Here is a 25,833-nt window from a genome sequence, read left to right on the forward strand (position 1 = left end):
ACTAACAGTGTCCCCCCCCTCCTCATCACTGAGGACTAACAGTGTCCCCTCCCTCCTCCTCACTGAGGACTAACAGTGTCCCCCCTCCTCGTCAATGAGGACTAACAGTGTCCCCTCCCTCCTTATCACTGAGAGAACTAACAGTGTCCCCCTCCCTCCTCGTCACTGAGAGGACTAACTGTGTCCCCTCCCTCCTCCTCACTGAGGACTAACAGTGTCCCCTCCCTCTTCGTCACTGAGGACTAACAGTGTCCCCTCCCTCCTTATCACTGAGAGGACTAACAGTGTCCCCCTCCCTTCTCCACACTGAGGACTAACAGTGTCCCCTCCCTCCTTATCACTGAGAGGACTAACAGTGTCCCCTCCCTCCTCCTCACTGAGGACTAACAGTGTCCCCCTCCCTCCTCGTCACTGAGAGGACTAACAGTGTCCCCCTCCCTCCTCCTCACTGAGGACTAACAGTGTCCCCTCCCTCCTCCTCACTGAGAGGACTAACAGTGTCCCCTCCCTCCTCCTCACCGAGAGGACTAACAGTGTCCCCTCCCTCCTCACTGAGGACTAACAGTGTCCCCCTCCCTCCTCCTCACTGAGGACTAACAGTGTCCCATCCCTCCTCGTCACTGAGGACTAACATTGTCCCCTCCCTCCTCGTCACTGAAGACTAACAGTGTCCCCCTCCCTCCTCCTCACTGAGGACTAACAGTGTCCCCCTCCCTCCTCCACACTGAGGACTAACAGTGTCCCCTCCCTCCTCGTCACTGAGAGGACTAACAGTGTCCCCTCCCTCCTCGTCACTGAGAGGACTAACAGTGTCCCCTCCCTCCTCATCACTGAGAGGACTAACAGTGTCCCCTCCCTCCTCCTCACTGAGGACTAACAGTGTCCCCTCTTTCCTCATCACTGAGAGGACTAACAGTGTCCCCCTCCCTCCTCGTCACTGAGGACTAACAGTGTCCCCCTCCCTCCTCGTAACTGAGAGGACTAACAGTGTCCCCTCCCTCCTCGTCACTGAAGACTAACAGTGTCCCCTCCTTCCTCGGCACTGAGGACTAACAGTGTCCCCCTCCCTCCTCGTCACTGAGGACTAACAGTGTCCCCCTCCCTCCTCCTCACTGAGGACTAACAGTGTCCCCCTCCCTCCTCGTCACACTGAGGACTAACAGTGTCCCCTCCCTCCTCCTCACTGATAGGAATAACAGTGTCCCCTCCCTCCTCGTCACTGAGAGGACTAACAGTGTCCCCTCCCTCCTCGTCACTGAGAGGACTAACAGTGTCCCCTCCCTCATCGTCACTGAGGACTAACAGTGTCCCCTCCCTCATCGTCACTGAGGATTAACAGTGTACCCCTCCCTCCTCGTCACTGAGGACTAACAGTGTCCCCCTCCCTCCTCGTCACTGAGAGGACTAACAGTGTCCCCTCCCTCCTCGTCACTGAGGACTAACAGTGTCCCCCTCCCTCCTCCTCACTGAGGACTAACAGTGTCCCCTCCCTCCTCATCACTGAGGACTAACAGTGTCCCCTCCCTCCTCCTCACTGAGGACTAACAGTGTCCCCCTCCCTCCTCGTCACTGAGGACTAACAGTGTCCCATCCCTCCTCGTCACTGAGGACTAACAGTGTCCCCCTCCCTCCTCGTCACTGAGGACTAACAGTGTCCCCCTCCCTCCTCGTCACTGAGGACTAACAGTGTCCCCCTCCATCCTCGTCACTGAGTACTAACAGTGTCCCCTCCCTCCTCCTCACTGAGGACTAACAGTGTCCCCTCCCTCCTCCTCACTGAGGACTAACAGTGTCCCCCTCCCTCCTCGTCACTGAGGACTAACAGTGTCCCCCTCCCTCCTCGTCACTGAGGACTAACAGTGTCCCATCCCTCCTCCTCACTGAGGACTAACAGTGTCTCCTCCCTCCTCATCACTGAGGACTAACAGTGTCCCCTCCCTCCTCGTCACTTAGGACTAACAGTGTCCCCCTCCCTCCTCGTCACTGAGGACTAACAGTGTCCCCTCCCTCTTCCTCACTGAGGACTAACAGTGTCCCCTCCCTCCTTATCACTGAGAAGACTAACAGTGTCCCCCTCCCTCATCCACACTGAGGACTAACAGTGTCCCCTCCCTCCTTATCACTGAGAGGACTAACAGTGTCCCCCTCCCTCCTCCACACTGAGGACTAACAGTGTCCCCTCCCTCCTCGTCACTGAGAGGACTAACAGTGTCCCCTCCCTCCTCGTCACTGAGAGGACTAACAGTGTCCCCTCCCTCCTCATCACTGAGAGGACTAACAGTGTCCCCTCCCTCCTCGTCACTGAGGACTAACAGTGTCCCCTCCCTCCTCGTCACTGAGAGGACTAACAGTGTCCCCTCCCTCCTCGTCACTGAAGACTAACAGTGTCCCCTCCTTCCTCGTCACTAAGGACTAACAGTGTCCCCCTCCCTCCTCGTCACTGAGGACTAACAGTGTCCCCTCCCTCCTCATCACTGAGGACTAACAGTGTCCCCTCCCTCCTTGTCACTGAGGACTAACAGTGTCCCCCTCCCTCCTCCTCACTGAGGACTAACAGTATCCCCTCCTTCCTCGTCACTGAGAGGACTAACAGTGTCCCCTCCCTCCTCCTCACTGAGGACTAACAGTGTCCCCCTCCCTCCTTGTCACTGAGGACTAACAGTGTCCCCTCCCTCCTCGTCACTGAGGACTAACAGTGTCCCCCTCCCTCCTCGTCACTGAGGACTAACAGTGTCCCCCTCCCTCCTCGTCACTGAGGACTAACAGTGTCCCCCTCCATCCTCGTCACTGAGTACTAACAGTGTCCCCTCCCTCCTCCTCACTGAGGACTAACAGTGTCCCCTCCCTCCTCCTCACTGAGGACTAACAGTGTCCCCCTCCCTCCTCGTCACTGAGGACTAACAGTGTCCCCCTCCCTCCTCGTCACTGAGGACTAACAGTGTCCCATCCCTCCTCCTCACTGAGGACTAACAGTGTCTCCTCCCTCCTCATCACTGAGGACTAACAGTGTCCCCTCCCTCCTCGTCACTTAGGACTAACAGTGTCCCCCTCCCTCCTCGTCACTGAGGACTAACAGTGTCCCCTCCCTCTTCCTCACTGAGGACTAACAGTGTCCCCTCCCTCCTTATCACTGAGAAGACTAACAGTGTCCCCCTCCCTCATCCACACTGAGGACTAACAGTGTCCCCTCCCTCCTTATCACTGAGAGGACTAACAGTGTCCCCCTCCCTCCTCCACACTGAGGACTAACAGTGTCCCCTCCCTCCTCGTCACTGAGAGGACTAACAGTGTCCCCTCCCTCCTCGTCACTGAGAGGACTAACAGTGTCCCCTCCCTCCTCATCACTGAGAGGACTAACAGTGTCCCCTCCCTCCTCGTCACTGAGGACTAACAGTGTCCCCTCCCTCCTCGTCACTGAGAGGACTAACAGTGTCCCCTCCCTCCTCGTCACTGAAGACTAACAGTGTCCCCTCCTTCCTCGTCACTAAGGACTAACAGTGTCCCCCTCCCTCCTCGTCACTGAGGACTAACAGTGTCCCCTCCCTCCTCATCACTGAGGACTAACAGTGTCCCCTCCCTCCTTGTCACTGAGGACTAACAGTGTCCCCCTCCCTCCTCCTCACTGAGGACTAACAGTATCCCCTCCTTCCTCGTCACTGAGAGGACTAACAGTGTCCCCTCCCTCCTCCTCACTGAGGACTAACAGTGTCCCCCTCCCTCCTTGTCACTGAGGACTAACAGTGTCCCCTCCCTCCTCGTCACTGAGGACTAACAGTGTCCCCCTCCCTCCTCGTCACTGAGGACTAACAGTGTCCCCCTCCCTCCTCGTCACTGAGGACTAACAGTGTCCCCCTCCATCCTCGTCACTGAGTACTAACAGTGTCCCCTCCCTCCTCCTCACTGAGGACTAACAGTGTCCCCTCCCTCCTCCTCACTGAGGACTAACAGTGTCCCCCTCCCTCCTCGTCACTGAGGACTAACAGTGTCCCCCTCCCTCCTCGTCACTGAGGACTAACAGTGTCCCCCTCCCTCCTCGTCACTGAGAACTAACAGTGTCACCCTCCCTCCTCGTCACTGAGGACTAACAGTGTCCCCTCCCTCCTCCTCACTGAGGACTAACAGTGCCCCCCCCCCTCCTCGTCACTGAGGACTAACAGTGTCCCCTCCCTCCTTATCACTGAGAGGACTAACAGTGTCCCCCTCCCTCCTCGTCACTGAGAGGACTAACAGTGTGCCCTCCCTCCTCGTCACACTGAGGACTAACTGTGTCCCCTCCCTCCTCCTCACTGAGGACTAACAGTGTCCCCTCCCTCCTCCTCACTGAGGACTAACAGTGTCCCCCTCCCTCCTCGTCACTGAGAGGACTAACAGTGTCCCCCTCCCTCCTCCTCACTGAGGACTAACAGTGTCCCCTCCCTCCTCCTCACTGAGAGGACTAACAGTGTCCCATCCCTCCTCCTCACTGAGAGGACTAACAGTGTCCCCTCCCTCCTCGTCACTGAGGACTAACAGTGTCCCATCCCTCCTCGCCACTGAGGACTAACAGTGTCCCTTCCCTCCTCATCACTGAGGACTAACAGTGTCACCCTCCCTCTTCGTCACTGAGGACTAACAGTGTCCCCCTCCCTCCTCCTCACTGAGGACTAACAGTGTCTCCCTCCCTCCTCCTCATTGAGGACTAACAGTGTCCCCCCCCTCATCATCACTGAGGACTAACAGTGTCCCCTCCCTCCTTATCACTGAGAGGACTAACAGTGTCCCCTCCCTCCTCGTCACTGAGAGGACTAACAGTGTCCCCTCCATCCTCGTCACACTGAGGACTAACAGTGTCCCCACCCTCCTCCTCACTGAGGACTAACAGTGTCCCCTCCCTCTTCGTCACTGAGGACTAACAGTGTCCCCTCCCTCCTTATCACTGAGAGGACTAACAGTGTCCCCTCCCTCCTCCACACTGATGACTAACAGTGTCCCCTCCCTCCTTATCACTGAGAGGACTAACAGTGTCCCCCTCCCTCCTCCACACTGAGGACTAACAGTGTCCCCTCCCTCCTCCTCACTGAGGACTAACAGTGTCCCCCTCCCTCCTCGTCACTGAGAGGACTAACAGTGCCCCCCCCCTCCTTGTCACTGAGGACTAACAGTGTCCCCTCCCTCCTCGTCACTGAGGACTAACAGTGTCCCCTCCCTCCTCGTCACTGAGGACTAACAGTGTCCCCCTCCCTCCTCCTCACTGAGGACTAACAGTGTCCCCCTCCCTCCTCGTCACACTGAGGACTAACAGTCCCCTCCCTCCTCCTCACTGATAGGAATAACAGTGTCCCCTCCCTCCTCGTCACTGAGAGGACTAACAGTGTCCCCTCCCTCCTCGTCACTGAGAGGACTAACAGTGTCCCCTCCCTCATCGTCACTGAGGACTAACAGTGTCCCCTCCCTCATCGTCACTGATGACTAACAGTGTACCCCTCCCTCCTCGTCACTGAGGACTAACAGTGTCCCCCTCCCTCCTCGTCACTGAGAGGACTAACAGTGTCCCCTCCCTCCTCGTCACTGAGGACTAACAGTGTCCCCCTCCCTCCTCCTCACTGAGGACTAACAGTGTCCCCTCCCTCCTCATCACTGAGGAGTAACAGTGTCCCCTCCCTCCTCCTCACTGAGGACTAACAGTGTCCCCCTCCCTCCTTGTCACTGAGGACTAACAGTGTCCCCTCCCTCCTCGTCACTGAGAGGACTAACTGTGTCCCCTCCCTCCTCCTCACTGAGGACTAACAGTGTCCCCTCCCTCTTCGTCACTGAGGACTAACAGTGTCCCCTCCCTCCTTATCACTGAGAGAACTAACAGTGTCCCCCTCCCTCCTCGTCACTGAGAGGACTAACTGTGTCCCCTCCCTCCTCCTCACTGAGGACTAACAGTGTCCCCTCCCTCTTCGTCACTGAGGACTAACAGTGTCCCCTCCCTCCTTATCACTGAGAGGACTAACAGTGTCCCCCTCCCTTCTCCACACTGAGGACTAACAGTGTCCCCTCCCTCCTTATCACTGAGAGGACTAACAGTGTCCCCTCCCTCCTCCTCACTGAGGACTAACAGTGTCCCCCTCCCTCCTCGTCACTGAGAGGACTAACAGTGTCCCCCTCCCTCCTCCTCACTGAGGACTAACAGTGTCCCCTCCCTCCTCCTCACTGAGAGGACTAACAGTGTCCCCTCCCTCCTCCTCACCGAGAGGACTAACAGTGTCCCCTCCCTCCTCACTGAGGACTAACAGTGTCCCCCTCCCTCCTCCTCACTGAGGACTAACAGTGTCCCATCCCTCCTCGTCACTGAGGACTAACATTGTCCCCTCCCTCCTCGTCACTGAAGACTAACAGTGTCCCCCTCCCTCCTCCTCACTGAGGACTAACAGTGTCCCCCTCCCTCCTCCACACTGAGGACTAACAGTGTCCCCTCCCTCCTCGTCACTGAGAGGACTAACAGTGTCCCCTCCCTCCTCGTCACTGAGAGGACTAACAGTGTCCCCTCCCTCCTCATCACTGAGAGGACTAACAGTGTCCCCTCCCTCCTCCTCACTGAGGACTAACAGTGTCCCCTCTTTCCTCATCACTGAGAGGACTAACAGTGTCCCCCTCCCTCCTCGTCACTGAGGACTAACAGTGTCCCCCTCCCTCCTCGTAACTGAGAGGACTAACAGTGTCCCCTCCCTCCTCGTCACTGAAGACTAACAGTGTCCCCTCCTTCCTCGGCACTGAGGACTAACAGTGTCCCCCTCCCTCCTCGTCACTGAGGACTAACAGTGTCCCCCTCCCTCCTCCTCACTGAGGACTAACAGTGTCCCCCTCCCTCCTCGTCACACTGAGGACTAACAGTGTCCCCTCCCTCCTCCTCACTGATAGGAATAACAGTGTCCCCTCCCTCCTCGTCACTGAGAGGACTAACAGTGTCCCCTCCCTCCTCGTCACTGAGAGGACTAACAGTGTCCCCTCCCTCATCGTCACTGAGGACTAACAGTGTCCCCTCCCTCATCGTCACTGAGGATTAACAGTGTACCCCTCCCTCCTCGTCACTGAGGACTAACAGTGTCCCCCTCCCTCCTCGTCACTGAGAGGACTAACAGTGTCCCCTCCCTCCTCGTCACTGAGGACTAACAGTGTCCCCCTCCCTCCTCCTCACTGAGGACTAACAGTGTCCCCTCCCTCCTCATCACTGAGGACTAACAGTGTCCCCTCCCTCCTCCTCACTGAGGACTAACAGTGTCCCCCTCCCTCCTCGTCACTGAGGACTAACAGTGTCCCATCCCTCCTCGTCACTGAGGACTAACAGTGTCCCCCTCCCTCCTCGTCACTGAGGACTAACAGTGTCCCCCTCCCTCCTCGTCACTGAGGACTAACAGTGTCCCCCTCCATCCTCGTCACTGAGTACTAACAGTGTCCCCTCCCTCCTCCTCACTGAGGACTAACAGTGTCCCCTCCCTCCTCCTCACTGAGGACTAACAGTGTCCCCCTCCCTCCTCGTCACTGAGGACTAACAGTGTCCCCCTCCCTCCTCGTCACTGAGGACTAACAGTGTCCCATCCCTCCTCCTCACTGAGGACTAACAGTGTCTCCTCCCTCCTCATCACTGAGGACTAACAGTGTCCCCTCCCTCCTCGTCACTTAGGACTAACAGTGTCCCCCTCCCTCCTCGTCACTGAGGACTAACAGTGTCCCCTCCCTCTTCCTCACTGAGGACTAACAGTGTCCCCTCCCTCCTTATCACTGAGAAGACTAACAGTGTCCCCCTCCCTCATCCACACTGAGGACTAACAGTGTCCCCTCCCTCCTTATCACTGAGAGGACTAACAGTGTCCCCCTCCCTCCTCCACACTGAGGACTAACAGTGTCCCCTCCCTCCTCGTCACTGAGAGGACTAACAGTGTCCCCTCCCTCCTCGTCACTGAGAGGACTAACAGTGTCCCCTCCCTCCTCATCACTGAGAGGACTAACAGTGTCCCCTCCCTCCTCGTCACTGAGGACTAACAGTGTCCCCTCCCTCCTCGTCACTGAGAGGACTAACAGTGTCCCCTCCCTCCTCGTCACTGAAGACTAACAGTGTCCCCTCCTTCCTCGTCACTAAGGACTAACAGTGTCCCCCTCCCTCCTCGTCACTGAGGACTAACAGTGTCCCCTCCCTCCTCATCACTGAGGACTAACAGTGTCCCCTCCCTCCTTGTCACTGAGGACTAACAGTGTCCCCCTCCCTCCTCCTCACTGAGGACTAACAGTATCCCCTCCTTCCTCGTCACTGAGAGGACTAACAGTGTCCCCTCCCTCCTCCTCACTGAGGACTAACAGTGTCCCCCTCCCTCCTTGTCACTGAGGACTAACAGTGTCCCCTCCCTCCTCGTCACTGAGGACTAACAGTGTCCCCCTCCCTCCTCGTCACTGAGGACTAACAGTGTCCCCCTCCCTCCTCGTCACTGAGGACTAACAGTGTCCCCCTCCATCCTCGTCACTGAGTACTAACAGTGTCCCCTCCCTCCTCCTCACTGAGGACTAACAGTGTCCCCTCCCTCCTCCTCACTGAGGACTAACAGTGTCCCCCTCCCTCCTCGTCACTGAGGACTAACAGTGTCCCCCTCCCTCCTCGTCACTGAGGACTAACAGTGTCCCATCCCTCCTCCTCACTGAGGACTAACAGTGTCTCCTCCCTCCTCATCACTGAGGACTAACAGTGTCCCCTCCCTCCTCGTCACTTAGGACTAACAGTGTCCCCCTCCCTCCTCGTCACTGAGGACTAACAGTGTCCCCTCCCTCTTCCTCACTGAGGACTAACAGTGTCCCCTCCCTCCTTATCACTGAGAAGACTAACAGTGTCCCCCTCCCTCATCCACACTGAGGACTAACAGTGTCCCCTCCCTCCTTATCACTGAGAGGACTAACAGTGTCCCCCTCCCTCCTCCACACTGAGGACTAACAGTGTCCCCTCCCTCCTCGTCACTGAGAGGACTAACAGTGTCCCCTCCCTCCTCGTCACTGAGAGGACTAACAGTGTCCCCTCCCTCCTCATCACTGAGAGGACTAACAGTGTCCCCTCCCTCCTCGTCACTGAGGACTAACAGTGTCCCCTCCCTCCTCGTCACTGAGAGGACTAACAGTGTCCCCTCCCTCCTCGTCACTGAAGACTAACAGTGTCCCCTCCTTCCTCGTCACTAAGGACTAACAGTGTCCCCCTCCCTCCTCGTCACTGAGGACTAACAGTGTCCCCTCCCTCCTCATCACTGAGGACTAACAGTGTCCCCTCCCTCCTTGTCACTGAGGACTAACAGTGTCCCCCTCCCTCCTCCTCACTGAGGACTAACAGTATCCCCTCCTTCCTCGTCACTGAGAGGACTAACAGTGTCCCCTCCCTCCTCCTCACTGAGGACTAACAGTGTCCCCCTCCCTCCTTGTCACTGAGGACTAACAGTGTCCCCTCCCTCCTCGTCACTGAGGACTAACAGTGTCCCCCTCCCTCCTCGTCACTGAGGACTAACAGTGTCCCCCTCCCTCCTCGTCACTGAGGACTAACAGTGTCCCCCTCCATCCTCGTCACTGAGTACTAACAGTGTCCCCTCCCTCCTCCTCACTGAGGACTAACAGTGTCCCCTCCCTCCTCCTCACTGAGGACTAACAGTGTCCCCCTCCCTCCTCGTCACTGAGGACTAACAGTGTCCCCCTCCCTCCTCGTCACTGAGGACTAACAGTGTCCCCCTCCCTCCTCGTCACTGAGAACTAACAGTGTCACCCTCCCTCCTCGTCACTGAGGACTAACAGTGTCCCCTCCCTCCTCCTCACTGAGGACTAACAGTGCCCCCCCCCCTCCTCGTCACTGAGGACTAACAGTGTCCCCTCCCTCCTTATCACTGAGAGGACTAACAGTGTCCCCCTCCCTCCTCGTCACTGAGAGGACTAACAGTGTGCCCTCCCTCCTCGTCACACTGAGGACTAACTGTGTCCCCTCCCTCCTCCTCACTGAGGACTAACAGTGTCCCCTCCCTCCTCCTCACTGAGGACTAACAGTGTCCCCCTCCCTCCTCGTCACTGAGAGGACTAACAGTGTCCCCCTCCCTCCTCCTCACTGAGGACTAACAGTGTCCCCTCCCTCCTCCTCACTGAGAGGACTAACAGTGTCCCATCCCTCCTCCTCACTGAGAGGACTAACAGTGTCCCCTCCCTCCTCGTCACTGAGGACTAACAGTGTCCCATCCCTCCTCGCCACTGAGGACTAACAGTGTCCCTTCCCTCCTCATCACTGAGGACTAACAGTGTCACCCTCCCTCTTCGTCACTGAGGACTAACAGTGTCCCCCTCCCTCCTCCTCACTGAGGACTAACAGTGTCTCCCTCCCTCCTCCTCATTGAGGACTAACAGTGTCCCCCCCCTCATCATCACTGAGGACTAACAGTGTCCCCTCCCTCCTTATCACTGAGAGGACTAACAGTGTCCCCTCCCTCCTCGTCACTGAGAGGACTAACAGTGTCCCCTCCATCCTCGTCACACTGAGGACTAACAGTGTCCCCACCCTCCTCCTCACTGAGGACTAACAGTGTCCCCTCCCTCTTCGTCACTGAGGACTAACAGTGTCCCCTCCCTCCTTATCACTGAGAGGACTAACAGTGTCCCCTCCCTCCTCCACACTGATGACTAACAGTGTCCCCTCCCTCCTTATCACTGAGAGGACTAACAGTGTCCCCCTCCCTCCTCCACACTGAGGACTAACAGTGTCCCCTCCCTCCTCCTCACTGAGGACTAACAGTGTCCCCCTCCCTCCTCGTCACTGAGAGGACTAACAGTGCCCCCCCCCCTCCTTGTCACTGAGGACTAACAGTGTCCCCTCCCTCCTCGTCACTGAGGACTAACAGTGTCCCCTCCCTCCTCGTCACTGAGGACTAACAGTGTCCCCCTCCCTCCTCCTCACTGAGGACTAACAGTGTCCCCCTCCCTCCTCGTCACACTGAGGACTAACAGTCCCCTCCCTCCTCCTCACTGATAGGAATAACAGTGTCCCCTCCCTCCTCGTCACTGAGAGGACTAACAGTGTCCCCTCCCTCCTCGTCACTGAGAGGACTAACAGTGTCCCCTCCCTCATCGTCACTGAGGACTAACAGTGTCCCCTCCCTCATCGTCACTGATGACTAACAGTGTACCCCTCCCTCCTCGTCACTGAGGACTAACAGTGTCCCCCTCCCTCCTCGTCACTGAGAGGACTAACAGTGTCCCCTCCCTCCTCGTCACTGAGGACTAACAGTGTCCCCCTCCCTCCTCCTCACTGAGGACTAACAGTGTCCCCTCCCTCCTCATCACTGAGGAGTAACAGTGTCCCCTCCCTCCTCCTCACTGAGGACTAACAGTGTCCCCCTCCCTCCTTGTCACTGAGGACTAACAGTGTCCCCTCCCTCCTCGTCACTGAGGACTAACAGTGTCCCCCTCCCTCCTCGTCACTGAGGACTAACAGTGTCCCCCTCCCTCCTCATCACTGAGGACTAACAGTGTCCCCCTCCATCCTCGTCACTGAGTACTAACAGTGTCCCCTCCCTCCTCCTCACTGAGGACTAACAGTGTCCCCTCCCTCCTCGTCACTGAGAGGACTAACAGTGTCCCCTCCCTCATCGTCACTGAGGACTAACAGTGTCCCCTCCCTCATCGTCACTGATGACTAACAGTGTACCCCTCCCTCCTCGTCACTGAGGACTAACAGTGTCCCCCTCCCTCCTCGTCACTGAGAGGACTAACAGTGTCCCCTCCCTCCTCGTCACTGAGGACTAACAGTGTCCCCCTCCCTCCTCCTCACTGAGGACTAACAGTGTCCCCTCCCTCCTCATCACTGAGGAGTAACAGTGTCCCCTCCCTCCTCCTCACTGAGGACTAACAGTGTCCCCCTCCCTCCTTGTCACTGAGGACTAACAGTGTCCCCTCCCTCCTCGTCACTGAGGACTAACAGTGTCCCCCTCCCTCCTCGTCACTGAGGACTAACAGTGTCCCCCTCCCTCCTCATCACTGAGGACTAACAGTGTCCCCCTCCATCCTCGTCACTGAGTACTAACAGTGTCCCCTCCCTCCTCCTCACTGAGGACTAACAGTGTCCCCTCCCTCCTCCTCACTGAGGACTAACAGTGTCCCCTCCCTCCTCCTCACTGAGGACTAACAGTGTCCCCCTCCCTCCTCGTCACTGAGAGGACTAACAGTGCCCCCCCCTCCTTGTCACTGAGGACTAACAGTGTCCCCTCCCTCCTCCTCACTGAGGACTAACAGTGTCTCCCTCCCTCCTCCTCATTGAGGACTAACAGTGTCCCCCCCCTCATCATCACTGAGGACTAACAGTGTCCCCTCCCTCCTTATCACTGAGAGGACTAACAGTGTCCCCTCCCTCCTCGTCACTGAGAGGACTAACAGTGTCCCCTCCATCCTCGTCACACTGAGGACTAACAGTGTCCCCACCCTCCTCCTCACTGAGGACTAACAGTGTCCCCTCCCTCTTCGTCACTGAGGACTAACAGTGTCCCCTCCCTCCTTATCACTGAGAGGACTAACAGTGTCCCCTCCCTCCTCCACACTGATGACTAACAGTGTCCCCTCCCTCCTTATCACTGAGAGGACTAACAGTGTCCCCCTCCCTCCTCCACACTGAGGACTAACAGTGTCCCCTCCCTCCTCCTCACTGAGGACTAACAGTGTCCCCCTCCCTCCTCGTCACTGAGAGGACTAACAGTGCCCCCCCCCTCCTTGTCACTGAGGACTAACAGTGTCCCATCCCTCCTCGTCACTGAGGACTAACAGTGTCCCCTCCCTCCTCGTCACTGAGGACTAACAGTGTCCCCCTCCCTCCTCCTCACTGAGGACTAACAGTGTCCCCCTCCCTCCTCGTCACACTGAGGACTAACAGTCCCCTCCCTCCTCCTCACTGATAGGAATAACAGTGTCCCCTCCCTCCTCGTCACTGAGAGGACTAACAGTGTCCCCTCCCTCCTCGTCACTGAGAGGACTAACAGTGTCCCCTCCCTCATCGTCACTGAGGACTAACAGTGTCCCCTCCCTCATCGTCACTGATGACTAACAGTGTACCCCTCCCTCCTCGTCACTGAGGACTAACAGTGTCCCCCTCCCTCCTCGTCACTGAGAGGACTAACAGTGTCCCCTCCCTCCTCGTCACTGAGGACTAACAGTGTCCCCCTCCCTCCTCCTCACTGAGGACTAACAGTGTCCCCTCCCTCCTCATCACTGAGGAGTAACAGTGTCCCCTCCCTCCTCCTCACTGAGGACTAACAGTGTCCCCCTCCCTCATTGTCACTGAGGACTAACAGTGTCCCCTCCCTCCTCGTCACTGAGGACTAACAGTGTCCCCCTCCCTCCTCGTCACTGAGGACTAACAGTGTCCCCCTCCCTCCTCATCACTGAGGACTAACAGTGTCCCCCTCCATCCTCGTCACTGAGTACTAACAGTGTCCCCTCCCTCCTCCTCACTGAGGACTAACAGTGTCCCCTCCCTCCTCCTCACTGAGGACTAACAGTGTCCCCCTCCCTCCTCGTCACTGAGGACTAACAGTGTCCCCCTCCCTCCTCGTCACTGAGGACTAACAGTGTCCCATCCCTCCTCCTCACTGAGGACTAACAGTGTCCCCTCCCTCCTTATCACTGAGAGGACTAACAGTGTCCCCCTCCCTCCTCCACACTGAGGACTAACAGTGTCCCCTCCCTCCTCGTCACTGAGAGGACTAACAGTGTCCCCTCCCTCCTCATCACTGAGAGGACTAACAGTGTCCCCTCCCTCCTCATCACTGAGAGGACTAACAGTGTCCCCTCCCTCCTCGTCACTGAGGACTAACAGTGTCCCCTCCCTCCTCGTCACTGAGAGGACTAACAGTGTCCCCTCCCTCCTCGTCACTGAAGACTAACAGTGTCCCCTCCTTCCTCGTCACTAAGGACTAACAGTGTCCCCCTCCCTCCTCGTCACTGAGGACTAACAGTGTCCCCTCCCTCCTCATCACTGAGGACTAACAGTGTCCCCTCCCTCCTTGTCACTGAGGACTAACAGTGTCCCCCTCCCTCCTCCTCACTGAGGACTAACAGTATCCCCTCCTTCCTCGTCACTGAGAGGACTAACAGTGTCCCCTCCCTCCTCCTCACTGAGGACTAACAGTGTCCCCCTCCCTCCTTGTCACTGAGGACTAACAGTGTCCCCTCCCTCCTCGTCACTGAGGACTAACAGTGTCCCCCTCCCTCCTCGTCACTGAGGACTAACAGTGTCCCCCTCCCTCCTCGTCACTGAGGACTAACAGTGTCCCCCTCCATCCTCGTCACTGAGTACTAACAGTGTCCCCTCCCTCCTCCTCACTGAGGACTAACAGTGTCCCCTCCCTCCTCCTCACTGAGGACTAACAGTGTCCCCCTCCCTCCTCGTCACTGAGGACTAACAGTGTCCCCCTCCCTCCTCGTCACTGAGGACTAACAGTGTCCCATCCCTCCTCCTCACTGAGGACTAACAGTGTCTCCTCCCTCCTCATCACTGAGGACTAACAGTGTCCCCTCCCTCCTCGTCACTTAGGACTAACAGTGTCCCCCTCCCTCCTCGTCACTGAGGACTAACAGTGTCCCCTCCCTCTTCCTCACTGAGGACTAACAGTGTCCCCTCCCTCCTTATCACTGAGAAGACTAACAGTGTCCCCCTCCCTCATCCACACTGAGGACTAACAGTGTCCCCTCCCTCCTTATCACTGAGAGGACTAACAGTGTCCCCCTCCCTCCTCCACACTGAGGACTAACAGTGTCCCCTCCCTCCTCGTCACTGAGAGGACTAACAGTGTCCCCTCCCTCCTCGTCACTGAGAGGACTAACAGTGTCCCCTCCCTCCTCATCACTGAGAGGACTAACAGTGTCCCCTCCCTCCTCGTCACTGAGGACTAACAGTGTCCCCTCCCTCCTCGTCACTGAGAGGACTAACAGTGTCCCCTCCCTCCTCGTCACTGAAGACTAACAGTGTCCCCTCCTTCCTCGTCACTAAGGACTAACAGTGTCCCCCTCCCTCCTCGTCACTGAGGACTAACAGTGTCCCCTCCCTCCTCATCACTGAGGACTAACAGTGTCCCCTCCCTCCTTGTCACTGAGGACTAACAGTGTCCCCCTCCCTCCTCCTCACTGAGGACTAACAGTATCCCCTCCTTCCTCGTCACTGAGAGGACTAACAGTGTCCCCTCCCTCCTCCTCACTGAGGACTAACAGTGTCCCCCTCCCTCCTTGTCACTGAGGACTAACAGTGTCCCCTCCCTCCTCGTCACTGAGGACTAACAGTGTCCCCCTCCCTCCTCGTCACTGAGGACTAACAGTGTCCCCCTCCCTCCTCGTCACTGAGGACTAACAGTGTCCCCCTCCATCCTCGTCACTGAGTACTAACAGTGTCCCCTCCCTCCTCCTCACTGAGGACTAACAGTGTCCCCTCCCTCCTCCTCACTGAGGACTAACAGTGTCCCCCTCCCTCCTCGTCACTGAGGACTAACAGTGTCCCCCTCCCTCCTCGTCACTGAGGACTAACAGTGTCCCATCCCTCCTCCTCACTGAGGACTAACAGTGTCTCCTCCCTCCTCATCACTGAGGACTAACAGTGTCCCCTCCCTCCTCGTCACTTAGGACTAACAGTGTCCCCCTCCCTCCTCGTCACTGAGGACTAACAGTGTCCCCTCCCTCTTCCTCACTGAGGACTAACAGTGTCCCCTCCCTCCTTATCACTGAGAAGACTAACAGTGTCCCCCTCCCTCATCCACACTGAGGACTAACAGTGTCCCCTCCCTCCTTATCACTGAGAGGACTAACAGTGTCCCCCTCCCTCCTCCACACTGAGGACTAACAGTGTCCCATCCCTCCTCGTCACTGAGAGGACTAACAGTGTCCCCTCCCTCCTCGTCACTGAGAGGACTAACAGTGTCCCCTCCCTCCTCATCACTGAGAGGACTAACAGTGTCCCCTCCCTCCTCGTCACTGAGGACTAACAGTGTCCCCTCCCTCCTCGTCACTGAGAGGACTAACAGTGTCCCCTCCCTCCTCGTCACTGAAGACTAACAGTGTCCCCTCCTTCCTCGTCACTAAGGACTAACAGTGTCCCCCTCCCTCCTCGTCACTGAGGACTAACAGTGTCCCCTCCCTCCTCATCACTGAGGACTAACAGTGTCCCCTCCCTCCTTGTCACTGAGGACTAACAGTGTCCCCCTCCCTCCTCCTCACTGAGGACTAACAGTATCCCCTCCTTCCTCGTCACTGAGAGGACTAACAGTGTCCGCCTCCTTCCTCGTCACTGAGGACTAACAGTGTCCCCTCCCTCCTCCTCACTGAGGACTAACAGTGTCCCCTCCCTCCTCCTCACTGAGGACTAACAGTGTCCCCTCCCTCCTTATCACTGAGAGGACTAACAGTGTCCCCTCCCTCCTCATCACTGAGGACTAACAGTGTCTCCCTCCCTCCTCCTCACTGAGGACTAACAGTGTCCCCCCCCTCCTCATCACTGAGGACTAACAGTGTCCCCTCCCTCCTCCTCACTGAGGACTAACAGTGTCCCCCCTCCTCGTCAATGAGGACTAACAGTGTCCCCTCCCTCCTTATCACTGAGAGAACTAACAGTGTCCCCCTCCCTCCTCGTCACTGAGAGGACTAACTGTGTCCCCTCCATCCTCCTCACTGAGGACTAACAGTGTCCCCTCCCTCTTCGTCACTGAGGACTAACAGTGTCCCCTCCCTCCTTATCACTGAGAGGACTAACAGTGTCCCCCTCCCTTCTCCACACTGAGGACTAACAGTGTCCCCTCCCTCCTTATCACTGAGAGGACTAACAGTGTCCCCTCCCTCCTCCTCACTGAGGACTAACAGTGTCCCCCTCCCTCCTCGTCACTGAGAGGACTAACAGTGTCCCCCTCCCTCCTCCTCACTGAGGACTAACAGTGTCCCCTCCCTCCTCCTCACTGAGAGGACTAACAGTGTCCCCTCCCTCCTCCTCACCGAGAGGACTAACAGTGTCCCCTCCCTCCTCACTGAGGACTAACAGTGTCCCCCTCCCTCCTCCTCACTGAGGACTAACAGTGTCCCATCCCTCCTCGTCACTGAGGACTAACATTGTCCCCTCCCTCCTCGTCACTGAAGACTAACAGTGTCCCCCTCCCTCCTCCTCACTGAGGACTAACAGTGTCCCCCTCCCTCCTCCACACTGAGGACTAACAGTGTCCCCTCCCTCCTCGTCACTGAGAGGACTAACAGTGTCCCCTCCCTCCTCGTCACTGAGAGGACTAACAGTGTCCCCTCCCTCCTCATCACTGAGAGGACTAACAGTGTCCCCTCCCTCCTCCTCACTGAGGACTAACAGTGTCCCCTCTTTCCTCATCACTGAGAGGACTAACAGTGTCCCCCTCCCTCCTCGTCACTGAGGACTAACAGTGTCCCCCTCCCTCCTCGTAACTGAGAGGACTAACAGTGTCCCCTCCCTCCTCGTCACTGAAGACTAACAGTGTCCCCTCCTTCCTCGGCACTGAGGACTAACAGTGTCCCCCTCCCTCCTCGTCACTGAGGACTAACAGTGTCCCCCTCCCTCCTCCTCACTGAGGACTAACAGTGTCCCCCTCCCTCCTCGTCACACTGAGGACTAACAGTGTCCCCTCCCTCCTCCTCACTGATAGGAATAACAGTGTCCCCTCCCTCCTCGTCACTGAGAGGACTAACAGTGTCCCCTCCCTCCTCGTCACTGAGAGGACTAACAGTGTCCCCTCCCTCATCGTCACTGAGGACTAACAGTGTCCCCTCCCTCATCGTCACTGAGGATTAACAGTGTACCCCTCCCTCCTCGTCACTGAGGACTAACAGTGTCCCCCTCCCTCCTCGTCACTGAGAGGACTAACAGTGTCCCCTCCCTCCTCGTCACTGAGGACTAACAGTGTCCCCCTCCCTCCTCCTCACTGAGGACTAACAGTGTCCCCTCCCTCCTCATCACTGAGGACTAACAGTGTCCCCTCCCTCCTCCTCACTGAGGACTAACAGTGTCCCCCTCCCTCCTCGTCACTGAGGACTAACAGTGTCCCATCCCTCCTCGTCACTGAGGACTAACAGTGTCCCCCTCCCTCCTCGTCACTGAGGACTAACAGTGTCCCCCTCCCTCCTCGTCACTGAGGACTAACAGTGTCCCCCTCCATCCTCGTCACTGAGTACTAACAGTGTCCCCTCCCTCCTCCTCACTGAGGACTAACAGTGTCCCCTCCCTCCTCCTCACTGAGGACTAACAGTGTCCCCCTCCCTCCTCGTCACTGAGGACTAACAGTGTCCCCCTCCCTCCTCGTCACTGAGGACTAACAGTGTCCCATCCCTCCTCCTCACTGAGGACTAACAGTGTCTCCTCCCTCCTCATCACTGAGGACTAACAGTGTCCCCTCCCTCCTCGTCACTTAGGACTAACAGTGTCCCCCTCCCTCCTCGTCACTGAGGACTAACAGTGTCCCCTCCCTCTTCCTCACTGAGGACTAACAGTGTCCCCTCCCTCCTTATCACTGAGAAGACTAACAGTGTCCCCCTCCCTCATCCACACTGAGGACTAACAGTGTCCCCTCCCTCCTTATCACTGAGAGGACTAACAGTGTCCCCCTCCCTCCTCCACACTGAGGACTAACAGTGTCCCCTCCCTCCTCGTCACTGAGAGGACTAACAGTGTCCCCTCCCTCCTCGTCACTGAGAGGACTAACAGTGTCCCCTCCCTCCTCATCACTGAGAGGACTAACAGTGTCCCCTCCCTCCTCGTCACTGAGGACTAACAGTGTCCCCTCCCTCCTCGTCACTGAGAGGACTAACAGTGTCCCCTCCCTCCTCGTCACTGAAGACTAACAGTGTCCCCTCCTTCCTCGTCACTAAGGACTAACAGTGTCCCCCTCCCTCCTCGTCACTGAGGACTAACAGTGTCCCCTCCCTCCTCATCACTGAGGACTAACAGTGTCCCCTCCCTCCTTGTCACTGAGGACTAACAGTGTCCCCCTCCCTCCTCCTCACTGAGGACTAACAGTATCCCCTCCTTCCTCGTCACTGAGAGGACTAACAGTGTCCCCTCCCTCCTCCTCACTGAGGACTAACAGTGTCCCCCTCCCTCCTTGTCACTGAGGACTAACAGTGTCCCCTCCCTCCTCGTCACTGAGGACTAACAGTGTCCCCCTCCCTCCTCGTCACTGAGGACTAACAGTGTCCCCCTCCCTCCTCGTCACTGAGGACTAACAGTGTCCCCCTCCATCCTCGTCACTGAGTACTAACAGTGTCCCCTCCCTCCTCCTCACTGAGGACTAACAGTGTCCCCTCCCTCCTCCTCACTGAGGACTAACAGTGTCCCCCTCCCTCCTCGTCACTGAGGACTAACAGTGTCCCCCTCCCTCCTCGTCACTGAGGACTAACAGTGTCCCATCCCTCCTCCTCACTGAGGACTAACAGTGTCTCCTCCCTCCTCATCACTGAGGACTAACAGTGTCCCCTCCCTCCTCGTCACTTAGGACTAACAGTGTCCCCCTCCCTCCTCGTCACTGAGGACTAACAGTGTCCCCTCCCTCTTCCTCACTGAGGACTAACAGTGTCCCCTCCCTCCTTATCACTGAGAAGACTAACAGTGTCCCCCTCCCTCATCCACACTGAGGACTAACAGTGTCCCCTCCCTCCTTATCACTGAGAGGACTAACAGTGTCCCCCTCCCTCCTCCACACTGAGGACTAACAGTGTCCCCTCCCTCCTCGTCACTGAGAGGACTAACAGTGTCCCCTCCCTCCTCGTCACTGAGAGGACTAACAGTGTCCCCTCCCTCCTCATCACTGAGAGGACTAACAGTGTCCCCTCCCTCCTCGTCACTGAGGACTAACAGTGTCCCCTCCCTCCTCGTCACTGAGAGGACTAACAGTGTCCCCTCCCTCCTCGTCACTGAAGACTAACAGTGTCCCCTCCTTCCTCGTCACTAAGGACTAACAGTGTCCCCCTCCCTCCTCGTCACTGAGGACTAACAGTATCCCCTCCTTCCTCGTCACTGAGAGGACTAACAGTGTCCCCTCCCTCCTCCTCACTGAGGACTAACAGTGTCCCCCTCCCTCCTTGTCACTGAGGACTAACAGTGTCCCCTCCCTCCTCGTCACTGAGGACTAACAGTGTCCCCCTCCCTCCTCGTCACTGAGGACTAACAGTGTCCCCCTCCCTCCTCGTCACTGAGGACTAACAGTGTCCCCCTCCATCCTCGTCACTGAGTACTAACAGTGTCCCCTCCCTCCTCCTCACTGAGGACTAACAGTGTCCCCTCCCTCCTCCTCACTGAGGACTAACAGTGTCCCCCTCCCTCCTCGTCACTGAGGACTAACAGTGTCCCCCTCCCTCCTCGTCACTGAGGACTAACAGTGTCCCCCTCCCTCCTCGTCACTGAGAACTAACAGTGTCACCCTCCCTCCTCGTCACTGAGGACTAACAGTGTCCCCTCCCTCCTCCTCACTGAGGACTAACAGTGCCCCCCCCCCTCCTCGTCACTGAGGACTAACAGTGTCCCCTCCCTCCTTATCACTGAGAGGACTAACAGTGTCCCCCTCCCTCCTCGTCACTGAGAGGACTAACAGTGTGCCCTCCCTCCTCGTCACACTGAGGACTAACTGTGTCCCCTCCCTCCTCCTCACTGAGGACTAACAGTGTCCCCTCCCTCCTCCTCACTGAGGACTAACAGTGTCCCCCTCCCTCCTCGTCACTGAGAGGACTAACAGTGTCCCCCTCCCTCCTCCTCACTGAGGACTAACAGTGTCCCCTCCCTCCTCCTCACTGAGAGGACTAACAGTGTCCCATCCCTCCTCCTCACTGAGAGGACTAACAGTGTCCCCTCCCTCCTCGTCACTGAGGACTAACAGTGTCCCATCCCTCCTCGCCACTGAGGACTAACAGTGTCCCTTCCCTCCTCATCACTGAGGACTAACAGTGTCACCCTCCCTCTTCGTCACTGAGGACTAACAGTGTCCCCCTCCCTCCTCCTCACTGAGGACTAACAGTGTCTCCCTCCCTCCTCCTCATTGAGGACTAACAGTGTCCCCCCCCTCATCATCACTGAGGACTAACAGTGTCCCCTCCCTCCTTATCACTGAGAGGACTAACAGTGTCCCCTCCCTCCTCGTCACTGAGAGGACTAACAGTGTCCCCTCCATCCTCGTCACACTGAGGACTAACAGTGTCCCCACCCTCCTCCTCACTGAGGACTAACAGTGTCCCCTCCCTCTTCGTCACTGAGGACTAACAGTGTCCCCTCCCTCCTTATCACTGAGAGGACTAACAGTGTCCCCTCCCTCCTCCACACTGATGACTAACAGTGTCCCCTCCCTCCTTATCACTGAGAGGACTAACAGTGTCCCCCTCCCTCCTCCACACTGAGGACTAACAGTGTCCCCTCCCTCCTCCTCACTGAGGACTAACAGTGTCCCCCTCCCTCCTCGTCACTGAGAGGACTAACAGTGCCCCCCCCCCTCCTTGTCACTGAGGACTAACAGTGTCCCCTCCCTCCTCGTCACTGAGGACTAACAGTGTCCCCTCCCTCCTCGTCACTGAGGACTAACAGTGTCCCCCTCCCTCCTCCTCACTGAGGACTAACAGTGTCCCCCTCCCTCCTCGTCACACTGAGGACTAACAGTCCCCTCCCTCCTCCTCACTGATAGGAATAACAGTGTCCCCTCCCTCCTCGTCACTGAGAGGACTAACAGTGTCCCCTCCCTCCTCGTCACTGAGAGGACTAACAGTGTCCCCTCCCTCATCGTCACTGAGGACTAACAGTGTCCCCTCCCTCATCGTCACTGATGACTAACAGTGTACCCCTCCCTCCTCGTCACTGAGGACTAACAGTGTCCCCCTCCCTCCTCGTCACTGAGAGGACTAACAGTGTCCCCTCCCTCCTCGTCACTGAGGACTAACAGTGTCCCCCTCCCTCCTCCTCACTGAGGACTAACAGTGTCCCCTCCCTCCTCATCACTGAGGAGTAACAGTGTCCCCTCCCTCCTCCTCACTGAGGACTAACAGTGTCCCCCTCCCTCCTTGTCACTGAGGACTAACAGTGTCCCCTCCCTCCTCGTCACTGAGGACTAACAGTGTCCCCCTCCCTCCTCGTCACTGAGGACTAACAGTGTCCCCCTCCCTCCTCATCACTGAGGACTAACAGTGTCCCCCTCCATCCTCGTCACTGAGTACTAACAGTGTCCCCTCCCTCCTCCTCACTGAGGACTAACAGTGTCCCCTCCCTCCTCCTCACTGAGGACTAACAGTGTCCCCTCCCTCCTCCTCACTGAGGACTAACAGTGTCCCCCTCCCTCCTCGTCACTGAGAGGACTAACAGTGCCCCCCCCCTCCTTGTCACTGAGGACTAACAGTGTCCCCTCCCTCCTCCTCACTGAGGACTAACAGTGTCTCCCTCCCTCCTCCTCATTGAGGACTAACAGTGTCCCCCCCCTCATCATCACTGAGGACTAACAGTGTCCCCTCCCTCCTTATCACTGAGAGGACTAACAGTGTCCCCTCCCTCCTCGTCACTGAGAGGACTAACAGTGTCCCCTCCATCCTCGTCACACTGAGGACTAACAGTGTCCCCACCCTCCTCCTCACTGAGGACTAACAGTGTCCCCTCCCTCTTCGTCACTGAGGACTAACAGTGTCCCCTCCCTCCTTATCACTGAGAGGACTAACAGTGTCCCCTCCCTCCTCCACACTGATGACTAACAGTGTCCCCTCCCTCCTTATCACTGAGAGGACTAACAGTGTCCCCCTCCCTCCTCCACACTGAGGACTAACAGTGTCCCCTCCCTCCTCCTCACTGAGGACTAACATTGTCCCCCTCCCTCCTCGTCACTGAGAGGACTAACAGTGCCCCCCCCCTCCTTGTCACTGAGGACTAACAGTGTCCCATCCCTCCTCGTCACTGAGGACTAACAGTGTCCCCTCCCTCCTCGTCACTGAGGACTAACAGTGTCCCCCTCCCTCCTCCTCACTGAGGACTAACAGTGTCCCCCTCCCTCCTCGTCACACTGAGGACTAACAGTCCCCTCCCTCCTCCTCACTGATAGGAATAACAGTGTCCCCTCCCTCCTCGTCACTGAGAGGACTAACAGTGTCCCCTCCCTCCTCGTCACTGAGAGGACTAACAGTGTCCCCTCCCTCATCGTCACTGAGGACTAACAGTGTCCCCTCCCTCATCGTCACTGATGACTAACAGTGTACCCCTCCCTCCTCGTCACTGAGGACTAACAGTGTCCCCCTCCCTCCTCGTCACTGAGAGGACTAACAGTGTCCCCTCCCTCCTCGTCACTGAGGACTAACAGTGTCCCCCTCCCTCCTCCTCACTGAGGACTAACAGTGTCCCCTCCCTCCTCATCACTGAGGAGTAACAGTGTCCCCTCCCTCCTCCTCACTGAGGACTAACAGTGTCCCCCTCCCTCATTGTCACTGAGGACTAACAGTGTCCCCTCCCTCCTCGTCACTGAGGACTAACAGTGTCCCCCTCCCTCCTCGTCACTGAGGACTAACAGTGTCCCCCTCCCTCCTCATCACTGAGGACTAACAGTGTCCCCCTCCATCCTCGTCACTGAGTACTAACAGTGTCCCCTCCCTCCTCCTCACTGAGGACTAACAGTGTCCCCTCCCTCCTCCTCACTGAGGACTAACAGTGTCCCCCTCCCTCCTCGTCACTGAGGACTAACAGTGTCCCCCTCCCTCCTCATCACTGAGGACTAACAGTGTCCCATCCCTCCTCCTCACTGAGGACTAACAGTGTCTCCTCCCTCCTCATCACTGAGGACTAACAGTGTCCCCTCCCTCCTCGTCACTTAGGACTAACAGTGTCCCCCTCCCTCCTCGTCACTGAGGACTAACAGTGTCCCCTCCCTCTTCCTCACTGAGGACTAACAGTGTCCCCTCCCTCCTTATCACTGAGAAGACTAACAGTGTCCCCCTCCCTCATCCACACTGAGGACTAACAGTGTCCCCTCCCTCCTTATCACTGAGAGGACTAACAGTGTCCCCCTCCCTCCTCCACACTGAGGACTAACAGTGTCCCCTCCCTCCTCGTCACTGAGAGGACTAACAGTGTCCCCTCCCTCCTCATCACTGAGAGGACTAACAGTGTCCCCTCCCTCCTCATCACTGAGAGGACTAACAGTGTCCCCTCCCTCCTCGTCACTGAGGACTAACAGTGTCCCCTCCCTCCTCGTCACTGAGAGGACTAACAGTGTCCCCTCCCTCCTCGTCACTGAAGACTAACAGTGTCCCCTCCTTCCTCGTCACTAAGGACTAACAGTGGCCCCCTCCCTCCTCGTCACTGAGGACTAACAGTGTCCCATCCCTCCTCATCACTGAGGACTAACAGTGTCCCCTCCCTCCTTGTCACTGAGGACTAACAGTGTCCCCCTCCCTCCTCCTCACTGAGGACTAACAGTATCCCCTCCTTCCTCGTCACTGAGAGGACTAACAGTGTCCCCTCCCTCCTCCTCACTGAGGACTAACAGTGTCCCCCTCCCTCCTTGTCACTGAGGACTAACAGTGTCCCCTCCCTCCTCGTCACTGAGGACTAACAGTGTCCCCCTCCCTCCTCGTCACTGAGGACTAACAGTGTCCCCCTCCCTCCTCGTCACTGACGACTAACAGTGTCCCCCTCCATCCTCGTCACTGAGTACTAACAGTGTCCCCTCCCTCCTCCTCACTGAGGACTAACAGTGTCCCCTCCCTCCTCCTCACTGAGGACTAACAGTGTCCCCCTCCCTCCTCGTCACTGAGGACTAACAGTGTCCCCCTCCCTCCTCCTCACTGAGGACTAACAGTGTCTCCCTCCCTCCTCCTCATTGAGGACTAACAGTGTCCCCCCCCTCATCATCACTGAGGACTAACAGTGTCCCCTCCCTCCTTATCACTGAGAGGACTAACAGTGTCCCCTCCCTCCTCGTCACTGAGAGGACTAACAGTGTCCCCTCCATCCTCGTCACACTGAGGACTAACAGTGTCCCCACCCTCCTCCTCACTGAGGACTAACAGTGTCCCCTCCCTCTTCGTCACTGAGGACTAACAGTGTCCCCTCCCTCCTTATCACTGAGAGGACTAACAGTGTCCCCTCCCTCCTCCACACTGATGACTAACAGTGTCCCCTCCCTCCTCCACACTGAGGACTAACAGTGTCCCCTCCCTCCTCCTCACTGAGGACTAACAGTGTCCCCCTCCCTCCTCGTCACTGAGAGGACTAACAGTGCCCCCCCCCCTCCTTGTCACTGAGGACTAACAGTGTCCCCTCCCTCCTCGTCACTGAGGACTAACAGTGTCCCCTCCCTCCTCGTCACTGAGGACTAACAGTGTCCCCCTCCCTCCTCCTCACTGAGGACTAACAGTGTCCCCCTCCCTCCTCGTCACACTGAGGACTAACAGTGTCCCCTCCCTCCTCCTCACTGATAGGAATAACAGTGTCCCCTCCCTCCTCGTCACTGAGAGGACTAACAGTGTCCCCTCCCTCCTCGTCACTGAGAGGACTAACAGTGTCCCCTCCCTCATCGTCACTGAGGACTAACAGTGTCCCCTCCCTCATCGTCACTGAGGATTAACAGTGTACCCCTCCCTCCTCGTCACTGAGGACTAACAGTGTCCCCCTCCCTCCTCGTCACTGAGAGGACTAACAGTGTCCCCTCCCTCCTCGTCACTGAGGACTAACAGTGTCCCCCTCCCTCCTCCTCACTGAGGACTAACAGTGTCCCCTCCCTCCTCATCACTGAGGACTAACAGTGTCCCCTCCCTCCTCCTCACTGAGGACTAACAGTGTCCCCCTCCCTCCTCGTCACTGAGGACTAACAG

This window comes from Notolepis coatsorum, assembly GCF_963971535.1.
Source record: "Notolepis coatsorum genome assembly, chromosome: 3".
In the NCBI taxonomy this organism is placed as follows: domain Eukaryota; kingdom Metazoa; phylum Chordata; class Actinopteri; order Aulopiformes; family Paralepididae; genus Notolepis; species Notolepis coatsorum.